The sequence below is a fragment of the Coenobita brevimanus genome, chromosome 77, assembly GCF_032717465.1.
Source record: "Coenobita brevimanus isolate Jiangsu-jjx chromosome 77, ASM3271746v2, whole genome shotgun sequence".
NCBI lineage: Eukaryota > Metazoa > Arthropoda > Malacostraca > Decapoda > Coenobitidae > Coenobita > Coenobita brevimanus.
Genome location: NC_137030.1, coordinates 9,841,087 through 9,868,911, shown reverse-complemented (window position 1 = coordinate 9,868,911; position 27,825 = coordinate 9,841,087).

The following is a 27,825-nucleotide window of genomic DNA, read 5'->3' as shown; positions in this document are numbered from 1 at the left end:
TCCAAAATTATCGTAGAAATTGTACGATAATAGACAATTGTATCGTACTAGCACGAGTCAATATTATCGTATGTGTGGGAACACTGGCTCTGAACCAATCCTGGGCAGGGGATGCCACTGACGTCATAGCTTGGGATGTAGCATGATCATTGGTGTCTGGCTGGGAGCTGCTGACGTGGTGGTACACACCCTGGGCGGCTTGAGGGATCCATTTTGGCCGCCCGCTCATGTGATCATATATGGTTCTTTGCCCGATAAAGGGGTAGAGAAAAGATGTACTATTGTTCACCAGGTGGATCAGTGAAAGGAGAGATGAGCCAAACGTGATGGTGAACAATAAAATAACCAAGAATGGAGATTTAAAAAATGGAGAAAATGATAGAATGTGTTGGATCTTCGATGTAAGATGGTAAAAAAAAATTTCAGTTAGTAGAATTAGGCGATAAGTACACAACATAGAATTATTTGGTCAGTGAATGACACGATAGCCGCAACCAGGCAGTAGAGAATTCAGAAAATTCAAGTTCAGGAACACAATAGCAAGATTATGTTGTTGCATGGATATACTCGACAGTCACCTTTGACTTTGAAGTGAGAATAGAGAATGTAGGAGGTTACAAAGAAGGGTTTGCTATCAGTCGCCTCAGACAGCTGCATCTTAGTGAGGAGAAGGTGAGGTTTAGAGGAAGAGAGCTGATCTTCAACAAAGAAAAAAATATCGGAAAGGCAACCAATGTTGTAGAAATGAACATAAAGTGAGGCATACAGTGATTCCATGCATCTCACTTGACCGTTATCAGGAGAGGGGCAGATGGTACCCCCCCCTCTTCCTTTGGACTCCAAGGCTGGATGAACCATCTGAAATGCCTGGTGTACTGGGGTCATATTCGGTGGGTTTTCCTTCAGCCTGTTCACTTCGCTTTAAGTTCTGCATTCTCCTGTTTTAAGTCTTCCAGGCCGTACTGATGACGCCTCATTACACTTTCTAGATACTGTTTTCATTGGCCAGACACAAGACGCATATGGCATCTTGTTAACATAATTTTGGAAACTGTCCCAAGTTGGCGCGATTCTGAATCTAAACAAATTTGTGACACTGAACTTTAGTGGAAAACCACTAATTCTAGTGGAATTTCCACTGTTTATCACTCAGTTTAACCATCCCCGTATTCACCCGATCGGGAGTGTTTTAAGAACATTTTTCACTATTTTATAAGTGATTGTCCTTGTGCGCGACATTAGCACCTCCGCTGAGTGATTTATTGTGGGTGTGAATCGCTCACACTAATTCCGTTGGCCGTTAGCAAGTGCGGCCTGCACTCGCCCATCTCTCATAATTTGAAAACAGTCAGGATTAGAGCGTCGTGGAAGCAGGTTCGCTCAGGCCCAGTGTGGAGCAGTGCCGCCATTGTCCAGTGAGTTCCTGAATTCCCACCTAAAGTCGTTCTATTTTATGAAGGCAGTTTGGGTGGGACGCTATGGGACCTAACACTGTTAGCTCTGTTGTCACATCGCCGCCGACACACATGTAATTATTTGTGTTCACCTCTCTCTCTCTCTCTCTCACTCTCCTATTTTAAGCTAGTAACGACTTATAAATGAGTTTTAAACACTCTGTATAGATGTAATTCAATAAAAAAGTTGTAGTATAGTATACATCTCATAAGACTTGTCACCGTTGCCTTTGAGACGTTGTCAGGTGGTGACACGAGGGACAGCCCTGCGTGAGTGGGTCATACTCGGTCAGTCTCCCGCCATGGAAGCTATTAAAAAAAAAAAAAAAAAAACGCACCTACAGAATTTTACCTCAGGGGTGGTGTGGAAAAAAAGTCGAAAACAAGAGAAAAAATTAAGAAAATACAATTAGTAGTAGTTAATATATAATATCAGAGAGAGAGAGAGAGAGAGCACACGTGTGTGGCGACGATGTGGCAACAGAGCTAACAGGGTGAGGTCCCAAAGGGCCCGACCCAAACTGCCTTGATAAAATAGAACGACTTTAGCGTGAATCGAGGAAAGGTTTAGCGTGTGCAGCGTCCGTCCAGAGCACCGACATCCAGTTTCCGCTTAGCCCCCTCTACTGATCAGTATTTCTTTTCGTTTTTTCCTAGACTTAAGAGTTTCGCTTTTGAGTGAGCGATTGAGTGTGTTCTTATTTTGAATTCATCTGAGACTCATGTAACGTAAATTTATTTCATTGTAATTAATAAATTTACTGTTGTTTTTCTTGAGCTTAATGTAATGCAAACTCGTGTTTTATTTCCCCACATTAAGCTTATTCTAGTTGCAGCTCCTAGTTTGCATAAATGCTTTGCATTATTCATAACTGGTACTTAGGCCAATCCTTTTATATTAAGCTTAAAATCCGTTGTGCAACCAGGAGTTAATGCACCGGCAAGAACCTGCTTATTACTATTAGTATTAGTTATTGATTGTCAGGGGTGAAGGCACTTTCTCGAGAGGCTAACAGTACTACAAACAGCATTCGTGAGTAATTAGTCTCTGCTGTGTACTGTTGAGAAAGTTTATAAATTCTCATCCTTAGAGAATCGGCGAATTAAGCCGGCATAAAGTATCATTTATTGCTTGATTTTCACAAGTCAGTTCATTGTCCATATTTACAAGCAACATTCCAAAGTATTTTTTAATACAAAAATTCACAAAACCCCGTGACAGAAACCAATCACTGTAGAAATTATTTTCCACAAGAGGGACAAGGAACTCTTGGGAGGCGTATTGAAGTCAATGAGTTACGGAAGGGACACGAAATAAGCAAGTGAATAATAAAGTGAGAGAGAAAAATATATGGAGGTTAGAAATAAGGGTGCTATTTATTTGTAAAAAAAAAATAATGACCATCCTTTGGTTGTTGGTTCTAACGGAAGAGTTGATTTCGGGTGAGGTAAGAGGGTGGGCACATATCAAGGCCTCAGGAGAGATATTGACTACACAGTCGTGAAACCACAACTGAGAAAGAGAGAGAGAGAGAGAGAGAGAGAGGGAGGATATCATCTCGTATTGGTGTAATCTTGATTTTGTTGTTGCTGCTGTTGATATAGTTAGTATTACTGCTGTTGTTGTTGCTTTATTTTTGATAATGGAATTTGTATTGTATTTGCACACACACACACACACACACACACACACACACACACACAGGATATTATTCCATACTAGCAGGGGTGCCCGGCGTTTCCCGGGCCAAAAAGACGAACGCTCAAATCCTATTTGTTCTAGTTCAATCTTTCTTTCTACTCCAGAAAGGCCATATACTTCTTATGCTTTTGAAGAGGGATTATAAGAGGGCAAGGAACTTTCTATCTCAGCTTTTGCCCAGTATGACATGTAGGAGGACTACTGGGCCTTGGGACCAGGCTGTGAAGCCTATGCCCAGAGTCAAGCACATAAAAAAAGAATGTTTACTACTACCGGTGACCTCAGATGACCTCCTACCAGTGACCTCAAATGACCTCGGAGGCCAACCTCACATAGCTTATGTCCGAACTGGAGCTCATGTGAGTCTCCATGCCAAAAATTGGGTTGATGGGCCCAGTCGTTCGAGCGTGTATTACGGTGACCTCAAATTACCTCCTACCAGTGACCTCAAACGACCTCGGAGGTCAACCTCACATAGCTTATGTCCGAACTGGAGGTCATGTAAGTCTCCATGCCAAAAATTGGGCTGCAGGTGTACCCGGCGTTGCCTGGGCCAAAAAGATGAACAATTCTGGTGGCCTCGAATGACCCAGATCTGAATATTGACCCTCCTAAAAGCATCCTTGGGTCACCCCGATTCAGAATATATATGGGTCTGGGGGTTTCTGGCCCATGGTTTGGGCGTGATTGAAGGAAAGCAAACAAACAAACATACAAACATCGCGGTTCTTTTATATAATATAGATTAGTGTACTCTTGTTGTTGCAGTTGCTGCTGTTGATGTCGTTGGAATTGTTACTGTTGTTATTACTTAATTTTGGACAATGGAATTTGTATTGTTTGCACACACACACACACACATATTTATATATCATCATCATCATCAGTCGTTTGAGTATCCATTGCAGGACCGGCCTATCCCGACCGAAATCGGGACGATACAGCCAATGTATCTCTACCAAGTGGCTTAGGCTGTCTGGTAGAGATTGTATGTAGGGTGAGAAGTGCTTGTAAGTGTAATTGTAGTGTTGGAGTGGCTTTGGATGTGTGTATAGTCTGTGAACCAAGTGTAATCGGCCCGTGCAAGCCGACTGGGTGCAAGCATACTTTATAGTAAGCGACACTGGTTCAACCACAGCACCCCTTGTGTCCGCCAATGCAGTACATGGCCGGGTGAACACTCCCAAAGTTTATGACCCTGGCGGGGCGCGAACCCTGGCTCACCCGTGTACGAATCGCACACTCTACCACTGTACCACGGAGGCTCCATATATATATATATATATATATATATATATATACAGTGGAGAGATAGATAGACAGAGAGAGAGAGAGAGAGAGAGAGAGAGAGAACAAACACCACACGTGCAACAATCACAGCTACCAGAACTACCACAAATAACAACACATACCACAACTCCCGTACCATGCACAAACGCCATGGCTTCCAAATCTCAAATAATTGCCACGGGCTCCACATCAGTCACAGCGGCCATAACTAACGCAATCATCAACTCTGTCATAACTATCAAACCAACCACAGCTATCATATTTACATGAATTATAGCAGCCATTACAACTACCTTAACTTCGACACGTACTACCATATTGAAGAATGCACCATTAATCTTCCACAGTATACAACTAGTACTCCTACCACATCTACCAGTGATTATTATATTCATTCATTTTTACGATATTATTTGTATTTCTCAACCCTCTTCTCTCTCTCTCTCTCTCTCTCTCTCTCTCTCTCTCTCTCTCTCTCTCTCTCTCATGAGATTCGTTTTCTTTGTCTCTCCAAAATATTGCCGTTTCTTCTTTTTTTTCTCTCGTAGGTGGGAAATATTGCTACTGTGGTGGATGAGGTGCTCGAAGTAGTGGAGATAGCTGGGGTATTTGTGGTGGTTAAAGTAAGTTGTGTAGTTTGGTAATAGTGGTGCGTAGAGTAACTGATTTTTTTTTTTTTTTTTTGTAGATTGGGTAATTCAGGAAGTCTTAAGTGTGATGATTGTTTCAGATCTGCTTGATTTGGTCACTGTTGGAAGTGAGGTATTTGTGATCGTTGTGGTAGCTGCAGTCGGTCTGGAGGTTGTACTAAGAATGGTAGGTTTGAAAAAAATGTTGTAACTGTGATATTTGTAGTCATGGCGGTAGAATGGGATATTTGCGATGATAGGCTGATTATTGTGGAAGTTGTGGAAACGGCACCGAATTGATGATGATTGCGAATGACTAACGATTTATGACAGAATGAGAGAGAGAGAGAGAGAGAGAGAGATGGGGAAGATGAGGAGGTCCCCAGCCAATCAACGTCGTGGGTACTTCACCTCTTGAATATTCATAGAGGGAGGCAGGGAGGGAGAACTGTCGGGGTGAAGGAAGGGAGGAAGATAAGGAATGAGGGGGGAAGGATAGAAGGGAGAAAGATAATGAGGACGGGAGAAGGGTAGAGAAGACATCTGAGAGAAATGGGAAGATAAAAGATAGGAAGGATGGATATAAAGAGGGAAGGATATAGAGAAGACGGAAAAACGAGAGAGAATGAAACAACCAAGGAGGGTAAGTGAGAATGAGGGAGTGAAGGAGGAAGGATAAGTTGATTCACATAGAAGGAAGGAGGTAGTCATGGGTAGGTGAATAGAAAGCTGGTGACATGAAGAGATGGAACTTCCGTTTCATCAGTCCTCGGGACAAGCTTCTGACCATCCCTCTCTGCTGATCTTTTTCAGTGTTCAGTTGCGTGAGGTAAAGTTGTTAGAAACATATTCGGTAAGGTGCCAGAAGGAGTGGGAAGAATTTGAGATGGAGATCAGAGCATTTAATATAAATGAAATAATTTTTAGCAGAGTGAAGAACAGACTTAGCATGATTCCAGGCAAAACATAAAAGAGATGAGAATCGGGGGGGGGGGGTGACTCCGGTACCTTTTGTAGGCCTTCTCCTTGTGGTTAGCATTAGAACAAGCGTGATTAAATCAAAGGTTCCTTTGGAATAGTCAAAGGATATTAGAATGGAATGTATGCTTCCCTGACTGAGAGGATAACCACCATAATGTGCAAGGCACACCCAGATGGCTCCCGGCCATGGAAGCAATAATCATTCCAGGGAAAATAAAAGAAGTACTGCCTGAGGGCCTCATAATCGGCAGCTCCAAAGTGCCGCAACTGACGCTTTTTGGTGGGATCTATAGGCCTTACTGGAGCAATAGACAAGTTAAGGTGATAAGGTTGTGGTCGGAGGAACCCTATGGAGAGACAAGATTAACAGCGTAAGCAGAAGGTTTAGGTGTAAGGAAGAGGTCAAGTATATTGGAACTCTCTTCAAGGAGGTCAGGGATACGGAAAGGGTGCTGTACAAGCTGCTGTAGCTTATTAAGGATAAAAAAGAAAACGATGTAGGCTTGTTCAGGTGGATCAGTGAAAGGAGAGGAAAGCCAAGGGTGATGGTGAAGATTGAAATCTTGTAAAATGGCAATTTCAGAGAAAGAAGAAATTGATAGGATTGTTCCGTCTTAGAAGTAAGATGGTCAGAGAATAATTCATAGTAGTAGAATTTGGGGATTAGTAAACAACACAGATATATTTAGTCACAGAATGACCGGGCAGCTGAAGCCAGAGAGTAGAGAATTCAGAAGAGTCAAGTTCAGGAACACGAGAGCAAGATATGTTGTTACATACATAAACACAACAGCCACCTTTGGCTTTGAAATGAGTATAGGGAAAGTAGGACGATACAGAGAAGAATTTGCTGTCTGTCGCTTCAGACAGCTGAGTCTCAGTTAGGAAGAGAAGGTGAGATTTAAAGGAGGAGAGGTGGTGTTCAACGGAGAGAAAGTTAGAGGAAAGACAGTGAATGTTGCAGAAATGAAGAAATGAGTCAGACAGTGGTTCCACTTGGTCGTCACTAGGAGAGAGACAGACGGTGTGGGCTTTGATGGTCCTCCCCCTGAGGACTCCGAGGCTATGTATTGGGGTGACAGTTTTTTTTTTTTTTTTTTTTTAATTTTTGGACAGGAAGTGCAGTGTGTAATGTGCATGTAGTTTGGTGTTGACAGTTAGAGGAACATTTACTTGAGAACATGGTGGCCTGCTCTCTAAGTGAAACACTGAAAAAGTTCAGCAAAGGGGGATGGCCAGAAGCTGGTCCCGAGGGCTGATTAAACGGGAGCTCCAGCTCTCCCTAACATCAGCTTTCCATCCATCTTGAGAGTACCGCCTGGTGCTACAGTCTACTCCCTGCTAACTGAAGTAACTAAGAGCATAGCGAGGTTGGATGGTGAGGATGTGGATAATGTGTGTGCATTTAAGCAGTTGGGTAGTGTGATAAGTATGATGGTTGGGTAGTGTGATAAGTATGATGGAAGTTTAGAGAGTGAAGTGTTTGAAAGAGTACAGTGGGGGAAGAAAGGTTACTGGTTCTTTGAAAGCAGTGATAAGAAATAGCGAAGTGAGCATGGAAGCAAAATTGTCGCTGCATGCTAGTATCTTGATACCACCTGTAACGTATGACAGCAGAGGCAGAACCTTGTTGGAAGGACTCAAGTCAACACTGAGAGCAGTATAAATGAAACATTTGAGAGTAGCATGAGGACTTACATAGAGAGACAAGCTGGCAAATGGGGAAGTGAAGGAGCATTCTGGTGCGGATGTGGATGTGATAGAAAGTGTTACGAAAAATACAGTGAGATGGTTTGGCCATGAGAAAAGGATGAAGAGTGAGAGACTAACGAGGAGAGTGTGTGTTAGTGAGGTGAAGGGGGAAAGGAAGGGGGAGACCAAGGATGTGATGGAGGGATGGAGTGGAGAGGTATATGAGAGAAGAGGTGTGTAATCTGGGTTAAGGGCAGCGAAATGGCATGCGACAGGGCGACATGGAGGCGATTTGCTTGCGGCCACATCTTACGGGATATAGGCGTCTGGCTATAGACAGACAGATAGACAGTGGTTTCCTACATGAGAACTCTGTAATACCTTCCTCCTGGCAACTATAATAAGTTCTTTTCTACTGAAGATCCAGTAAAGAAGAGACTTGCTTTTAGCCACTTTTCCAATAAATAAAAACAAAGTTTCAAAACTACCCTTCATTTTCGGCGATTGTTAACTTTATTAGGTAAAACACATTTTAAAAATTAATAAGCAATATTTGACACACATCTGTTTCTATGCATATTGTGGGGCTAATCCCAAGATTTCCTTTAAATATATATATATATATATATATATATATATATATATATATATATATATATATATATATATATATATATATCTTATGTCTGTCTATCTATCTATCTATCTCTATATTATAAATACTTTATATATATATATATATATATATATATATATATATATATATATATATATATATATATATATATATATATATATAGTTACATAGCCTATGATTTCATCATCCTTTGTACAATTCTAACGTACAGTATGCTGCATGTTTGATCACGATTCGCCTCGTGGCTTCCATAGTGACCAGGCTTGCGTGTTCTACCTCACTCCCCCCCTTCTCCCCCTTATAGTAAAGTAAGTTGTTCTTTCTGTTGTTCAGAGCAGGATTGTCAACTCTTTGTCCCCTATGGCTTCATTTGCGCGTCCTTCTTACAAGTTGTATCGAGCTCTGCCGGCCCCTATATAATGAGCTCAGTCTCTGCATTAGTTGCCACTTAGATCTACTCCTCATTTTGTTCACATCTCTGTCCTCCCCTGTATAGTGTATTTTTGTGAGTGCTCAGGAAGTCTCCAGCCTTCTAGCTGCTGTATAATTTGAGTATAAGTGTTGTTACCATTTTTCTTGTACTGTATGGCCTAAGGCACTGGTTCGTGGGCCTGGTGAGGTTTTTGTGATTTATGTAGAGTTTTTAATGTCAGCCATTATTAATAATATTTTGTATCTGTAATAATATATCTTGCTTTAACTGAGCATTATCCGGTTTTCTCATTTATCAGGGGTGACTTAGATAAATTTGCTCTTGCTAAATTCATGTTAATAGAGGCTATTGCAGTTAACCGTATATGTAACCTGTTTTGCCATTACATTATCCTTATGAGTCCTGAATGTTTAGTTGTTAGTTTGAGCATTAAACTTTAACTTGTAATTTTACCTAACTCTTTTGTTTTGAACCTGGAACTTTGCGGGACAGTAGTGATTTTAGTATTCTCATTTGAAGTGTTCATTATCTCTCTCTGTTCCGTAACAATATATATATATATATATATATATATACAGTAATCCCTGTAAAACGCAGACACCCAAGTCCCGGACACCTCAAGTCCTGGACATTTTGGGCTTGGGTCCTCGAACACCAAAAATGGCCAAAGAACTGTAAAAATGCAAAAAAAAAAAAAAAAAAACATGTCTTCAACCTTACTTTGAATTTGCTGCACTGTGACAAACAGCTGTGTTTTGGTGCATACTTCCTCCGACGTCCGCTAGAGCGCCCCTGCATCCTCCCCATTTGCTGCCTACCTACCGTCGTGACTGCACCCTCGTCGTTATGGCTGCCCCGTGGTTGCTTTTGTGATGGTGCCTTACCTGCTGCAGGCCCTGCTGTTCCTCTGTTGCCTCTTACTTGTGTGTGTGACGATGGCCCCGCCACCCAAGAGGAAACGAGTGGTTCTGACTCTGGAGAAGAAGAGGGAGATATTGGAGAAGGTGGACGCAGGATGGTCGACTTCACGCATCCTCCAAGAATTCAACCTGGCCCGCTCTACCTTGACTGATATCAAGAAATCCCGGGACAAACTCACCCAGCACACTGCAGACTTCACATCGAAGGCCAAACAACGTGCAGAGGAAGATTATGTTGTCACAGAGGGTTTTAAGGTATTGGAAAAGTAACCAATTGAATGGTATGGATGACTATTTTATGGCATAAATTACTAATATATATAGCCAATAGATTCCCACTGAACACGAGGGCTATCGACTTTTCAAATCAAGTTGTAAATTTTACTTTATTCCGGCTTACTTTGCCAGTTCTCTAAAGACGAGAATTTCATAAACTTTCTCAACAGTACACAGGGGAGACTAATCACTCACGAATGCTGTATTGTTAGTACTGTTGGCCTCTGAGAAAGTGTCCTTACCCCTGACACTCAATAATAATACTAATGATAATGAACAGGTTCTTGCTGATGCTTACCCCTAGTTGGCGCAAGCGGATTTAAGAATTAATTTGTAGGAACTGGCTTACATACCATTCGTGATAAATATAAGAAATTTGTGCAAACTGGAAGTAACAAACAAAAGTAAGCACAATTTGGAGAAATCAAACACCAGTAATATATTTAATCGAGCTCAAAGAGAACTGTAAATTTATTAATTTCAGCAAAATTAATTTACATTACAAGAATCTCAAAGCAAATTCACACACTCAATCAGTCAATCATGCTAGCTAATAATCTTAAGCCCAGAAAACAGAAACAAGATGCTGTTAATTGGAGTTCTGGAGTCACAGGGCTATAGACTGGAGTCGTCGCTAAGACACCTCAAGACGATCTTCCTTTCTGCTCCTCTGTAGCTATGACCACACTCTGGGCTGCCAACGGAGAGACGGGCAATCTCCGGGAGTCATGGACGACCCACAGCTTGAGACACATGCTATCCATCTCACCTTTGGCCGGTCACTAGTGGCTACTAACTATGGTGAGTGGAGGGGAATAGTGTCACCGAGCTAAGGCCCACAGCTCGGGAGTAGTCGAATCCCCAGGAATCCTTGCTGCGGCACACATCTATCCTTAATGAAGTTCCTCTCCAACTGAGAAATGTTCTCATGCTTGGCACAGAGGCATGAGAAATGGGCATGGTCACCGGAAGTGGGCGTAGCCTAACTTCAACAATTAACAGAGGCAGGGCAAACGATATACACACGTAATAAAATCACTCAGTGAAGCACTAATGTAGTGCATAAGAACAGTCCCTTTTTAAGCAGTGACGAATGTTCTGAAAAACCATCCCAATCAAAGTGCATACTAGGACGGTTAAACTGAGTGATACACAGTGGGTCTTCCACTAGAGTTCGTGGCTTCCCATCAAAGTACAATGTCATGAACTTGTATACATACACAATCTCGCGAATTCGTGACATATGTACCCTCCCAGGTTTGCAGAAGTCAACCGCTCCATGCTGATTTGGTATCGTCAACAAAGTGCTGCTGGTGTGTTGGTGCGTGGTATGGAGCTGAAGGCTGCTGCTGAGAAGTTCAGCTGGTTACACGACATCCCAGACTTCAAGATATCCGAAGGGTGGCTCTTCGCTTTCAAGCTATGACATGGACTTACCAACCATAAGGCCCAAGGTAAAGATTTGGACGCCAACGAGGATGGAGTTGAAGTGTTTTGGCAGAAGGTGAAGGGCTTGATCGACAGGGAGGGCCTCACTCTCGGTCAAGTCTACAATGCTGACGAAACTGGTCTATTCTATAGCTCGCTGCCCATGAGCACCCTAGCAGAGGAGACGGAGAAGTGTGTACCTGGACACAAGCTCTCCAAGCAATGGATATCTGCTTTGTGTTGTGCCAATGCTCAAGGCAAGCACCGGCTCAAGCCCGTTATTGTTGGCCGTGCAAAGCAGCCTCAGTGCCTTCATTGGTTGATGGATGTCCTTCCTGTTGTTTGGTATCATTCTTTGAAGGCTTGGTTCACAGCCAATATCTTCAAAAACTGGTTTCACCAGCACTTCATCAAGGAGGTCATCCATTACTCAGACAAACACACTTGGAATCCCATGCAACCACGTAAAGGCTCTCCTTCTTCTGGACAGTGCACCTGCACATCCGTCCGACAAGGAGTTGGTGGTTGGGAATGGCCGCATTAGGTGCTTGTTTTTGCCACCTAATACTACTGCTATCATCCAACCAATGGACCAAGGAGTGATTGGGGTTACGAAGAGGCTGTACTGTTGGAAGTTCCTGGACGAGGTGATGGTTGTTCTCGAGGACGAGGATGAGTGCAGGGAGGGACAGGACACACAAGGCCAGCAGAATGTGGAAAACCTTCGCCTCTACAACCTCAAGTCAGCCATCTACAACTGGGCCAGTGCATGGAGGGAAGTCTCTGTCAAGACTCTGGAAAGTGGTTGGTCTCATCTGTTTCTCGGAGCCGATATGGTGCACGACTTTCCAGGTTTTGATGTGGATGACTTCCATGCATGCCTTCATGCAGCTGGCAATGAGGTGGATGTGGATGAAATGTGTGAGTGGTGGGATGATGATGAGGGAGATCCTGGGTATCAGATCATGTCTAATATCAAGATCGCATCTTGAGATGCAGGTACAAGTACCCAGCTGGAAGATTCTTATTAGGACAGTGAGGATGATGCAGACTCCTCTCAGCACGCCACTACTCCAGCCATCCAGAAGCTGAGTGCACTCTGGGAGCACGTCAAGTTCTTTCTGGACTACCTTGAACACCCGGACTGCAACCGGGAGATGGGCCCCTGGGACTTGTGGAGGAAGCATGTGCTTTTAGGCAGCGCCTCATCAATCGCCAGAATCGCCGTTCCTTACATTAATCAGCCATTAACACCATCTTCAGGCCTGTGATCCCGTCCAAGCCTAGCCCTGGCTGCACACCACTGCCTCGGCAAGACATGCCTTCCACCTCCGAGCCATAGCCCAGCACATCAGCAACGGTTGAGTCTCCACTGGACGAGAGTTTGTGGCTATCTTCAGAGTCTTCTGTTGTGGATAGCCAATCACCACGTCCCACTGACGTGCCCCTCGGCCACCTGCAACAACTACTCTCTGGCTCTGACAGAAAATAAACAGCAAAAACTAGCCACTAGACCACATGGGAATTTATAGTGTTGTGCAGTGTTAAGAACAAAATGTGCAGTGTTACGAAATTAGAATTCAGTGTGCAAATGATTAAGTGCAGAGTGACACACTGGCATGTTGAAACTGGCGTGGCTCAAGTACGAAAAAAAATGTGCAGGGTTAAGAAATTAGAATTCAGAGTGCAAAGGATTAAGTGAAGAGTGCAACACTGGCGTGTTTCAAGTGCAGCACAAGTAAGTAAAGAATGTGCAGTGTTAAGAAATCAGAATTCAGAGTGCAAAGGATTAAGTGCAGAGTGCAAAAGAACAGAATGTGCAGTGTTAAGAAATTAGAATTCAAAGTGCAAAGGATTAAGTGCAGCACAACACTGGATTACTGTACGTGCTTCAAGTGCACCTTCACCACTGTCAGAGCCTGAGAGGAGGCAGGTTAATCTTCAGCAACGGCCACAGACGTGTCACAAGTACCTTGTACACTGCTAAATATTTTCCATGATCACTTCTAATTTCTCATTCTCTTGTTCCTTTTCAATTATTTCATGGTTTCTGTCCCTTATTTTCTGTGCATAGGGTCTTAAATAGGTGATGCGCATGTCTGGTAGGGAGGTATTTAGGTTGCTTTCAAAGTTAGGCTGGGTTGGGGTTCATAAGTACCTGTCCAGGAGTATTTTTCACAAGTCCCGGACAAGACCGAGTTCCAGACATGCCTTTGGCCCTATTACGTCGGATCTTGGAGAGATTACTGTATATTTATATAACTATCTATCTATCTATCTATATCTATCTATCTATATCTATATATATCTATATCTATCTATCTATCTACTGTATATGTGTGTGTGTGTGTCTGTGTATAATTCGTTTTGTTTCGTTTATAAATGCTCCTATATGCTTGCTTTCGTTGGTCTTGGTCACCTAATGGCGGTTCTTCATGCCGCTCGATCTCTGGTAGCCTCCCTGTCCAGTCTCTTATCCCCGAGGCCTCAACTCTGTGACCACGACCCAGGTTTTTTTTTTGGTCTGCCTCTCGCAACCTTACACCCAACGTTCATACTTCTCACTTTCTGTACCCAGTGTCATTGTCTGTATTCTCAACATTCCCAAACCATCTCAATCTACCCTTCCTCATCAGAACACCAATACATTCCAGTCTCATCCTTCCTCTCAACACACCCATCATAAACCTACCCCCTCCCCCCTGCTGGCCTCGTATTCAAGGATACACTTCACATCTGCCTGATCATTATTACATCTGTACTGTACATTTGAGCCTATGAATATCTTCTTTTGTATTGCCCAGGTGTCACTATCATACGGTATTACGCTCTTAACACATGCCACATACAAAGATACCTTAGTACGGAGTGAAAGCCCTCTCAGTGTCAGGAGAGGCAACAGGTCCTTGAACTTCTTCCAGCCACTCATCACTGCAGCAACAGAGCTAGCTCCAGCCCCATCTCCAGTACATAACGTGTCTCCCAAGTCAAAAAAAAAAAAAAAAAACTCTTCCACACACTGAAGAGACTCGCCAGCAAGATCAATCCTTTCACTCCTGACAATCTCCACGTGCTGTCTGTGACACACCGCACATATGAAATCAGCATTATCTCGCAGTCTACCTTTAATACCACCACATCCGTTATATGTTCACTTGTCACAAATACTGTACAAGATGGAATTACTTCCTAAGCCCTTGTGGTAAACCTCACAAGGCCACTACCTCTTCGTCACCAGCCCTAGATACCATCACTTTTGCTTCACCTGCAATTACTCTCAAGCCCTTGTACCCCATACCATCTCTCGTCATCCTACATCTTTTCTCTGCCTTCCGTTCTTTCTTTGTAATCAACACGAAATCATCAGGATACACGATCTCCCACGGGAGTGCATTTCTTAAATCACGTGAGAGGGCTTCAAGCACTATAATAAACAATCAGGGACTCAAAACTGACCCCACTGACCCCTGATTTACACCAACATTCACAGAAAACGCATAAATCAAATATGCATTCAACCTCACCTGGGTGCGGGCAGCCAATTACATAGTCAGAATCACTTTAACCAACCACTCCTCGATCCCAAGCTTATATATGTTTATGTATAAATATATATATATATATATATATATATATATATATATATATATATTGTGTAGCCACAGTAAGGAAGCTTTACCATAACTATTCATGGTATATGAGGTATGAAATTTTGGCATCACAGACAAATCTGTGACCTTTAAAAGTAGTTCAAGGTCATTCCAATTTGGCACATGTAGTTAGATTAACCTAAGGTAGCTTTATGTGTAATATCAACAAAATCTGAAGATAATGGTGTGGAAGAATACATGGGTACATTTTGCATTTTTATCAACGACTGCCTAACTATACAGTATGGTTAACTGTAACCATATTCCATTCACAGTTATATTTCTGTAAAGTTACAGCTTTACAGCTTTTGTGGTTTTCTGTGCAACAAAGAAAACACAGCAGATTTGAATTTGTTACTTTCCACTAGGCTAAATGGCAAAGTATTCAGCCAAAATTCTCAACAAACTTTTATTAAAATAAGATTTTCAACCAACTAGCTTTATCTCAATTAATTTTTGAGATATTTCAATTTCAAATATGCAATTTTTGCACAAAAAAGTGAGTGTGTGACCTTCAGAAATAGGCCAAGGTCATTTATATTTGGCACAAGTACTTGGGTTGCCCTAGGGCACCCTCCAGTATAATATCATCAAGATCTAAGAAAAATTCAAAAGGAAAACAAAAATAATACGAAAACTATAAGCTTCGCCATTTATATGGCGAAGTGTAATCACAGATTCCAACAGACTGATTGCAGAAATCAACATCTTCAGAAAATTTTTGCAGTACACTGAGGCTATAACGGAGGCGCATTATAGTCACGGCGCACGACTATGATGTCATTATCGTACCCTGGCAATCTACCTGTCAACAATGCTTCCTATTTCATATCATGATATACACGAATCATATTATACACGGATATATCACACACGAATATTAATACATCAACATATTATACACCAATCTCAAGCGTATCATATTATACACGAATTCGGACGCACAGTTTTTTTTTTTTTTTTTAATGCGAGGAAGAAGGAACCAAAGGCCATGAGCCCGCAGTAACAGTTCCCTCCAAGAGAAAAACAAAATACAATATAGAGCCAAATTCAAGATCCGATCATTTTAAGATGCCTGGACACACTGCGTTTGAAAGACTGGAGATCATAGGCAGCAGGAAATACAGACAGAGGGAGACAGTTCCAGAGTTGACCTGTTGCATACATGAAAGACTGGGAGTAACGGTTAATTCTTGCATTAGAGAGTTGGACAGAAAAAGGATGAGAGTCTGCTGCCAGACGGGTGCTACGCGCCCGTCGTAGACGTGGAGGAATGCAAGCAGACAGTTCAGAGGAGCAGTGACCATTAAAGTAGCGATAGAAAAGAGATAAAGATGCAACAGTGCGGCGAAGAGACAGAGGTTGAAGGGAGTCAGTAAGAGGAGGAGAGTTAATGAGACGAAAAGCCTTTGACTCCACCCTATTGAGAAGAGCTGTATGAGGGGAGCCTCCCCACACATGAGAGTTGTACTCCACACAGGGGCGGATAAAACCCCTGTATAGAGTCAACAATTGCGCAGGGGTAAAGAAAGAGCGGAGTCGGCTTAGCACACCCAATCTCTTGGAAGCAGATTTTACAAGAGATGTAATATGATCTTTCCAAGATAAGTCCCGAGTAAATGAAACCCCAAGCATGTTCAAGGATGATGCAGGATTAAGCTGAATATTATTAAACATTAGTGGGTATTCCTGTGGAAGATTTTGTCGGGTTGAAAGGTGTAAGAACTGAGTCTTAGATCCATTAAAGACAACCATATTATTTTTACCCCAGTCAGAGATACGAGCCAAGTCAGACATTAGGTGTGCCATAGCCTCATCCCTTGTTTCTTGAAGTAACTGTTGAGATGGGCGTTGCGGGAACCGAATGGAAAGGTGAAGGGTGGAGTCATCAGCGTATGAGTGGATAGGGTTAGATGTACAGCTTAGAAGATCATTGATGAATAAAAGGAAGAGAGTCGGTGATAGGACAGAGCCCTGAGGAACACCACTGTTGATAGATCTAGGAGAAGAACGATGGCCGTCTATAACAGCGGCTATAGAACGACCAGAAAGGAAGCTAGCGATGAAGGCACAGATAGAAGGATAGAAACCGTAGGAGGGCAGTTTGGAAATTAAAGATTTATGTCAGACTCGATCGAAAGCCTTTGAGATGTCAAGTGCAATGGCAAAGCTTTCGCCAAAGTCCCGAAAGGAGGATGACCAGGAGTCTGAAAGGTAGGTGAGAAGATCGCCAGTGGAGCGTCCCTGACGGAACCCATACTGACGATCGGAAAGAAGGTTGTGATAGGAAAGATGCCTTAAAATTTTTCTATTAAGAATTGACTCGAAAACTTTTGAAATACAGGACGTCAAAGCAATTGGACGATAGTTGGAGGGTTGGGAGTGGTCACCCTTCTTTGGGACTGGCTGAATGAGAGCAAACTTCCAGCAAGAAGGAAAGGTACAAGTTGACAGACAAAGACGAAAGAGTTTGCCTAGCAGGGTGTAAGCACAGAAGCACAGTTCTTGAGAACAACAGGAGGGACCCCATCAGGCCCATATGCCTTGTTAGTACTGAGGCCAGTGATGGCAGAAAATACATCAACTGAAGAAATTTTAATGTCAGCCATGAGGAAGTCAGAGGGGGGAAGTGATGGAGGAACAGCACCGGAATCGTCTAAGGTAGAATTGGAGGAGAAAGTCTGTGCGAAAAGATCTGCTTTATCAGTAGAAGAAATAGCTACAGAACCATCAGAGTAGAAAAGAGGAGGGAAGGAGCATGAGGTAAAGTTGTTAGAAAGATTTTTGGCAAGATGCCAGAAGGAGCGGGAAGAATTCGAGTTGGAGAGTTGAGAGCATTTAGTATGGATGAAATTATTTTTAGTAGAGCGAAGAACAGACTTAGCACGATTCCGGGCAGAAACGTAAAGATGATGTGATTCAGGGGTGGGTTGGCTCCGGTACCTTTTGTAGGCCCTCTCCTTGTTGCGGACAGCATTAGAACAAGCGTGATTAAACCAAGGCTTTCTTGTATTAGTCAAAGGATATGAGAAAGGAATGTATGCTTCCATGCCCGAGAGAATAACCTCCGTAATGCGCAAGGCACACTCAGATGGCTCACGGCCATGGAAGCAATAATCATTCCAGGGAAAATCAAAGAAGTACTGCCTGAGGGCCTCCCAGTCTGCGGCTCCAAAATGCCACAGATGACGTTTCCCTGGAGGGTCCACAGGCCATACCGGAGTGATAGGACAGGTTAAGGTAATAAGGTTGTGATCGAAGGAGCCCAACGGAGAGAAAAGATTAACAGAGTAAGCAGAAGGATTAGTTGTGAGGAAGAGGTCAAGTATGTTGGAGCTCTCTCCAAGGCGGTCAGGGATACGGGTAGGGTGCTGTACAAGCTGCTCTAGGTCATTAAGGATAGAAAAGATGTAAGCTTGTTCACCAGGTGGATCTGTGAAAGGAGAGGAGAGCCAAAGGTGGTGGTGAACATTGAAATCTCCAAGAATGGAGATTTCAGAGAAAGGAGAAATGGATAGAATGTGTTCCATCGTAGAAGTAAAATAGTCGAAGAATTTTTGATAGTCAGTAGAATTAGGGGATAAGTAAACAGCACAGATATATTTAGTCAGAGAATGACAGGAAAGCCGAAGCCAGAGTGTGGAGTTGACGGGTAAGTTGCCAGGACATGATAATGAAAACCTCAGAGCCATGCGCCATGACTATAGTGTGCCAACGCATCCAGTTTGGGAATCACTGACCTACACTCACCTCGCACGCGATAGTCTATCTATCTATTGCCAGAAGCCTTAATCCCATAAGGGGTGGCCACAAACAAAGCGCCTCCACGTCGCCCTGTCCCCAGCCATTTCACTGCCCTGCTCCCAATTCACACCCTCCTCTCTCATATATCTCTCCACTCCATCCCTCCATCTCATCCTTGGCTTCCCCCTTCCTCTCTCCCCCTCCACCTCACTCACATACACTCTCCTCGTCAGTCTCTCTCTCCTCATCCACTCCACATGGCCAAACCACCTCACTGTGTTTCTCCTAACGCTTCCTATCACATCCACATCCACACCACAATGCTCCTTCACATCCTCATTTGTCAGTCTGTCTCTCCATGTGACTCCACATGCTCCTCTCAGATAACTCATTTCCACTGCTCTCACTCTTGACTTGTGTCCCTCAAACAACGTCCAAGCTTCACTTCCATACGTTAGAGTTGGTATCACAATACTGTCATGTAGTAGCTTTTTCACTTCCATACTCACTTCCCTGTTTCTTGTCACTGCTTTCAAGGAACCAGCAACCTTTCTTCCTCGTTGTACCCTGCAAGCACTTCGCCCTCCACACTTCCATCTTTATTCATCACACTACCCAAGTACTTAACGTACTCACATTTTCCATTTCCTCTCATCCAACCTCACTGTACTGTAGACCTTCGGACAGAAATTCGTGATACAGGGTAATCTGCCAACAGAGGTCAGGTTAATCGCACACGTCTACCTCCCTAACTCCCTCTCCTTACCATCACCAAAACACTGATTTGTTTGGCGGATGGATCGGAGATATGAAGCTTCGCTCACTCTCACGTCTTGCCGCATGTAATGTTACTTTCATTTATCATACTGTTAGGTGTATTACCAAGTGCATAGATCCATCTTCAGTTCCATGAGAAGTGATTATATCGAAGTTTTAGCAGACTTCAATACAATGACAATGTATAGAGTTTGGTTTCCAAAGAATTATCCAACGTGTTCTAAGCGACAGACTAAAATCCAAGTAACAGTTAAAAGTTATATGGCCAGATAAATCCCTCTCTTGCCTTGTCATGTGGACAGCCACATATACACCCACCTACTTATCCACCTACCCACTCAACCCATCCAACACAACCCACCGGCCTCACCTCTGCCACCCACCCAGCCCATTGATCCCTGCTATCCACCTTGCTAACCCACGAATGCCACACACGAAGTTCACCCAACTCATTTACTCATTCACTTCTCCACCCTGAACCCATCCAGCCACCCAACCCAACCACCCACTAGGATCATTCCGACCACACAATCGTCTCAGCCACCCTGGCGACCAGCGGTGCCCACTCACCCTGGCAACTCACTTTGCCCACACAACCCGAAGATCTATCTTGCCCACCGACCCCTACCACCCACCCTTCCCACTCACGAATTCCACCCACCTTGGTCACCCAACAATGCCATCCATCTCATCCATCCACACAACCCTCTCAACTCTCCCTGAACATTCCCCACCCACCTCACACTGCCCATCCTGTCCACTCACTCATCCCACCGACCCACCCGCCCATCCACCTTTCTTACCCAACCTCATTCACTCCGCCACTCCATTCACTCATTTGAACCCGATTTATTCATCAAACTCATCTTATCCAAACCTAACTTACCGACCCCTCCCCGACCACCCACATATCCAGCCACCTACCCACCCAGCCCACCAAACGCATCCACTCACTAACCCCTACAACCCACCCAAAACCACTCCACACACCACACCCAACAACTGCCCCCCCATCCCTCTCCACCATTACCACTGTCCACCCACCCCGGCGATGCACCGAACTACCACACCCACCAACTCAACCTCAACAACTCCACCCACCCAGCCAACTGACACACACACACACAGAAACAAAACATGCATAAATAGACAGAAACACACCACACACACACACACACACACACACACACACATACACGCACACACACATACACACACACACACACACACACACACACACACACAGAAAAAACAAAACACACATATATAGACAGACAGACAGACAGAAACACACACACACACACACACAGGGAGAGAGAGAGAGAGAAACAAAACACGCATAATCAGACCTGCAGACAGACAGACAGAAACACACACACACATACACACACACACACACACACACACGCACACACACACACACACACACACACACAGATAGATAGATAGAGAGAAAGAGAGAGAGAGAGAGAGACTCAGTAAGACACACACACACACACACACACACACACACACACACACACACAGAAACATGCACACACAAACACTGTTCCCCTATTCAAGAAAGGAAATAAACAGGATCCACTCGACTATAGACCAGTATCTCTGACAAGTGTTGTATGCAAGGTACTAGGAAAGCTAATGAGGAAAATTTAGCTAAACCAACTCCAATAATACAATATGATAACAGAAAAACAGTTCGGTTTTAGAAAAGGAAAGTTATGTTTTACAAATCTATTAAGCTACTATGATACAGTTGCAGAAACACTACGGAAAAAAGAAGGATGGGTGGACGGTATCTATTTTGATATTAACCCGCCCCGTCCCATCGACGTATGGGTATGTTGCAACATTTTGCATTTTCCAGTCCCGAAGACGTACTGGTACGTCAGGCAACTGCAATGTCCCTAATTTGCACAATTTTCAATTTTCGCTTGTGATTTTTCGTACGTATACACGGGACACCTTCTTCTATTCCTCTACAAGATACCAAGCAGGTACAATGCCTTACACCACATAACCTCACCCCCCATTGTCTCGGCAATTCACCTGTTACCAGTGACCTGGCCAATAAAGACATTCAGGGCCAGAGTGATTCCTCAATTGAAGACAATGTGGAGGACAAAGATTACCTAGCATTAGACGAAGAAACAGTCAGAAATGATGATCAGGTAATGTGGCAAAAGAAGGTCAGGAATGGTGATGAGTTAGTGAGTGAGACAATGCTTATAATGCCCATATTACTGTTTGAAAACCAATATACTCTCGTACTACATATAAATTCGTACCAAATAAATAAATAAATACCGTTTATGAGTGGTGTTGAATAGTTATCCTCCCATAGAACTCGTTTTCTTTGCAGCCAGTCTGATAGAAAACCCTGTAAAGTAAGGAGGTACTCCTACCTGTATCGAGTATTTTAAACCTCAGGTGAGCAATTTCTCCATGAATTTTCGATGTTTCTCACCAAAAGCGGAGGTTTTAGCCAAAAAAAAAAAAATTCCAAAAATGCTCACGACTGGGGGGTGTCGAAGGTGCGAAAGTGCTCAGGACGTGACAGAAGCATTTGACAGCATACCTCATCAAAGACTTTTATGGAAGCTGTACCATCAAGGACGAACCTAGGTAATCTGTTTTGTTGGATGCAGGATTTTCTCACAAAAGGGAAATGAGAACAGTACTAAGGAGTAATTACTTATCATGGAGGGAAGTGACTAGGAGAGTTCCATAGGGCTCAGTGATGGCACCAATTATGTTTTTTGTATATAATAATCATATAGGCTAAACAGGAACATTTGAATGGGATGCTATCTAAATATGTTTGCTGATGACGCAAAAATACAAAGGAGAATTACAGACTCGTGTAGAGAGCTACAAGAAGAATTAAACAGATTTCATAAATAGAGCCATAGATGGCAAATGGAAGTCAATGTGGACAAATGCCATGTAATTAAGTTTGGTAAAAGTGGAAAAGGACCAGATTGGGATTATAAGATAGGAAGTTCAACCCTACACATATCAGAAAAGAAGAAGGACCTAAGGGTGATTATCAATAATAGACTTTTTCTCCGGCAGACCACATAAATGAGAAGGTACAAAACATGCACACACTACTTGTTAATATGAGAATAGCATTAACGTATATAAATGAAGACATGCCGAGAAAGATAATTACCTCATTCATTAGACCAAATTCAGAACAAAGCTGTTAGAATCATTAACAACCCTGCCATTACATATAAACTACCTTCCCTGCAAGTAAGAAGGAATGTTGCCTCCCTTGCATTGTTTTACAGATATTTTTTTGGCAAATGCTCAGACGAAGTTGCGTCCATGGTGCCACCTCTCCATGCCTTCCCTCGTGCTACACGGGCATCTGGTAGCGCTCATGACTGGAATGTCACTTCACTCAGCCATGTTGCAGAACTTCTGCCTATTTAGAATTCTTTCATTCCCCAAACTGCATCTCTCTGGAACTCGCTTCCCCAGAGTTCTTTCCCTCCAAATTTCAACCCACAACTGTTCAAGTCTAACTGTTACAGATATTTTATGAACAGAGGACACCAGTAATCTTGTGTATGGATTATTTTTTTTTTACTCATATGTTTTTTCTTCCTCCGTTCTGTTATTTAAAAAAAAAATTGCATCAGTGGTCTGGAATCCTCATCTCAAAAAACACATAGATAAAATTAAAAAAGTACAATGGGCTGCTACAAAATGGGTACAAATCTTAAAGGATCTAAGCTATGAAGAAAGACTAGAAAAACTGAACCTACAATACTAAAAGAAAGAAGGAAGAGGAAACATGATGACGCTATATAAATATATCTAAGGGAAAGATAGAATAGACATCAGTGAGTATACTGTATAACCTATTGAGAAGCATCAGCAAGAGGACACTGAAAAAAAAAAAAAAAAGCATAAAAAGAGAGGTGAGAAAGACGTAAGGAAATTCAGTTTCCCAAATAGGGCAATTGATCATTGGAATGCGCTACCGAATGAAATAACGTGTGCCAAAACTATTCATAAATTTAAGGACATGTATGATAAAAATGGTTTAATACACGGGACAGTACGACCTTGACTCATTCCTGTAAAGCTACAATTAGGTAAGAACAATTAGATAAGAACACACACACACACACACACACACACACACACACACACACACACACATGCGGAAGAGTGGGAAAGGAGGGAGGGAGGATTTGGGGACGGTGAAGGGGACGTATGAGATGTGTTCTAATAGCAGCTTGCACAGAACATTGACTCGTATCTCCGACATAAACCCTTTAATTCAGCTTTATTATGCATGAATTTCCATTAGGATTTCATGATATGCCATCCAATTGGCAATAGTTTTAATTAGCGAATACTTTGGTAAAATATTAACTATCATTACTATGCTAGTTTCAGTACGGTATCACAGGCTGTTCATACTGTTCAGTGATTATTCAGTCAACAATCAAACAGTAATTCGTAAGGCATGAGGCCAATCTTCCTCGGGGATAAACAGCCACTGAGGATGATTAGTGAGTGAAGTTGTTGTGAACTACTCCCTGTGTGTGTGTGTGTGTGTGTGTGTGTGTGTGTGTGTGTGTGTGTGTGTGTGTGCGTGTGTGCGCGCGCGCGCGCGCGTGCGTGTTTCTGCGTGTTTTATCTCTCTTAGGGCGAGTCCACACATGCTCTCGAACATATATTGGTAACACGGCAGGCAACATGTTCGAAAACATGTTTGCAGCAGTATTTGGATAGATGTATGCAAACATGTTTCAGTGCAGCTTCGAAGACTTGCAGGAGAGGCGATGGGATAAGTGTATCCATACCAGGCAGCTGAGACTTCATCATGATGTTGCCAACATGATCTGGACGCTGCTGTTCCCAACATGTTTGCAGCGTGGTCATTACTGTGTTGCTTACATGTTGCCAGCACTTGCTCGAGCACACGTATGGACGTGCCCTTACTGTGTCAGTTTCTCTCTCTCTCTCTCTCTCTCTCTCTCTCTCTCTCTCTCTCTCACTGTGTGTGTGTGTGTGTGTGTGTGTGTGTGTGTGTGTGTGTTCTTACCTAATTGTTCTTACCTAATTGTATCTTTACAGGAATGAGTCAAGCTCGTACTGTCCCGTGTCTTAAACCATATTTATCGTACATATCCTTAAATTTGTGAATTGTTTTGGCACACACTATTTCATTCGGTAGTGCATTCCATTAATCAATGGCTCTGTTTGGGAAACTGAATTTCCTTACGTCTTTATCACCTCTCTTCTTATGCAGTTTTTTGCAGTTCTTGCTGATGCTTCGCCATATGTTAAGTAATCATTTATGTCTATTTTCTCCTTCCCTGATATGCACTTATATAGCATTATCATGTCATCTCTTTTCCTTCTCTCCTGTAGTGTTGGTAGATTCAGTTTATTTAGTCTTTCTTCGTAGCTTAGGTCCCTTAAGCTTGGTATCCATCTTGTAGCAGCCCTTTGAACTTTTTCAATCGTGTCTACGTGCTTTTTGAGATGAGGACTCCAGACTACTGATGCATATTCCAGGGTTGGTCTAATGAATGATGTTATTATCCTTCTTAGCATGTCTTCGTTTATGTATGGGAATGCTATTCTCATATTTGCAAGCAGTGTATACATGTTTAGTACCTTCTCGCTGATGTGGTCAGCCGGAGATAGTCTGTTATTGATAATCACACCTAGGTCTTTCTCTCTTTCTGATGTGTATAGGGTTTTATTTCCTAACTTATAATCCCAATCAGGTCTTTTTTCACTTTTACCAAATTTGATTACATGACACTTGTCCACATTGAATTCCATTTGCCATGTACTACTCTATTCATGAAGTTTATTTAATTCTTCTTGTAGCTCTTTACAAGAGTCTGTGTTAGTATTTCTCCTTTGTATTTTTGCATCATCTGCAAACATATTCAGATAGCTCTCATTTCCAGTGTTACTGTTTATATCATTTATATAGGCTACACTAAAAACATGATTGGTGCCAGCACTGAACCCTGTGGTGCTCCACTAGTCACTTCTTTCCATAATGAGTAGTTTCCTCTTAGTACTGTTCTCATTTCTCCTTTTATGAGAAAGTCTTGCATCCAACAAAACAGTTTGCCTCGAATTCCTCCTTGATGGTACAGTTTCCATAAAAGTCTTTGGTGTGGTACTGTGTCAAAAGCTTTCTTGAAATCTAAATAGATACTGTCCACACATCCTTCCCTTTCCTGTATTGTGTTTGTTACTCTGTCATAGTAGCTCAACAGATTAGTAACACATGATTTTCCTTTTCTGAAACCAAACTGTCTTTCTGTTATCATACTGTGTTCTTCTAGATGATTTACCCAAGCTTTTCTTATAAGCTTTTCTAATACCTTGCTTACAAAACTGGTCAGTGATACTGGTCGGTAGTTGAGTGGATTTTGTCTATTTCCTTTCTTGAATAAGGGGACAATATTTGCTTTTTTCCAAATATCAGGTAGTTTACCTTGACTCAAGGATTTCTTGAAAATTAAAAATAATGGTTTACTTAACTCCTTTGCACATTCTCATAGTACCCAACATGAAATTTCATCAGGATCACTTGCTTTTCCTCTGTCTAATCTACTTAACTCCTCCTGTATTACTATTTCTGCTATTTGTTTATCTGGTAGTATGTGTGGACATGCATGTTCCACATAGTCCCTCTCAAAATTTTTTTCTTCTGTAAAAACTAATTGGAAATTCTTATTTAGTGCTTCACAAATATCTTTCTCTTATGTATAAGTGAGTCTCTCGTCCGTAATTGATTGTATTATATCTTTTACTTAGGTTTTGCTTAAACGTACTCACATTTTCCAATTCCTCACCATCCAACCTTGCTGTACATTCACTGACTTCACCCCTCTCAAAGACCATCACTTTACTCTTCACTACATTCACCTTTAGATTCTGTTTCTTACACACTCTCCCAAACTCATCCACCAAGCCTTGCAGCTCCCCTTCGTCTTCACTCAACAAGACAGTATCATCTGCAAACAACAGTACAGGGAGTTTCCAAACACTATCCTCTCTCACCAGGGCCTTTAGTTATCGATTGGCTTTATTCATTATTTATTTCATATATCATGATGGAATTCGAAGAAATTTACTTATTTAGGATATATGCAACGATGTTTTAATGTGAAATGGTAGAGCAACATGGTTGAAGACTGTACTTTTTAACCATAAACAATAACAAGTGCTCCTCTCGCCATCTGATTTAAGTGAACGTGTGCTGTCTCCTCTCTCGCCAGCTGATTCACTGAACGCATTTCTCTCCGCCTAAGATAGTTTCTTCTTGGGAAGACACACCATCCTTTCACATCATCGTCTTTTTTTCGGGTAGAAGAAGTACAGTCAGTAACTGTACACGTATATACATTATGTCACGATGGAGCTTCCTGGAGAAGGCTTGGCGGCTGACACGTTGTGTTTTCTTCTGTGGAGGTTTCGCCACGCCACATTTCGGATAACGCACATTCGTCTTCAGGCGATGTTGGTATTAATTATATACTACATTTTTCGATATGTAATATGTTGTACACTCTTTTCAGCATTTAGCACATGACTAATTAATAGTTTTTAAGGCTAAATAATAATGGCTTCACACCATTGGTGCACCAAGATATCTATAAATATGTGATGAGTAGGGTCAGACCCGACTCGCATTAATGGGTGTTAGTGATTATTGTACTCAATTGACTCTCCCGTAAAACAAATAACTCAAAGTCAAATGGCCACCCCTTATGGGATTATGGCGTCTGGCAATAGATAGATAGATAGATCTCAGTAAAACATATCTATAAAATTACTGTAGTATGTGAAGGATGATTTCGTCGAGAAATAACGTAACGTGCATCCGTAACCATGATGAAAGGGATTTTAGAACTCCTGTGACGATTTCGATTCCACAGGGTAGACCAACTTGTGGTGCTGAAGTAGCTGGCGATCACCGGCAACGATGATTTAGTGACAGCAGGAATTCATGTTTACCCAATCTTTCCTCTACTTCTCTCTTATATTCTGTCTTTCTCTCATCCTTTTGTAACCTTTCCACTCTCCTTGCATCTACTTCTTCCTCCCGTCCTTCCCTTCTTCTATTTCTCCATTTTAATTGGACCTTGATTCTGACCACCACCAAGTGGTGGTCAGAATGTCCACTCCCCCAACCTCTATATGCTCTTGCATCCAT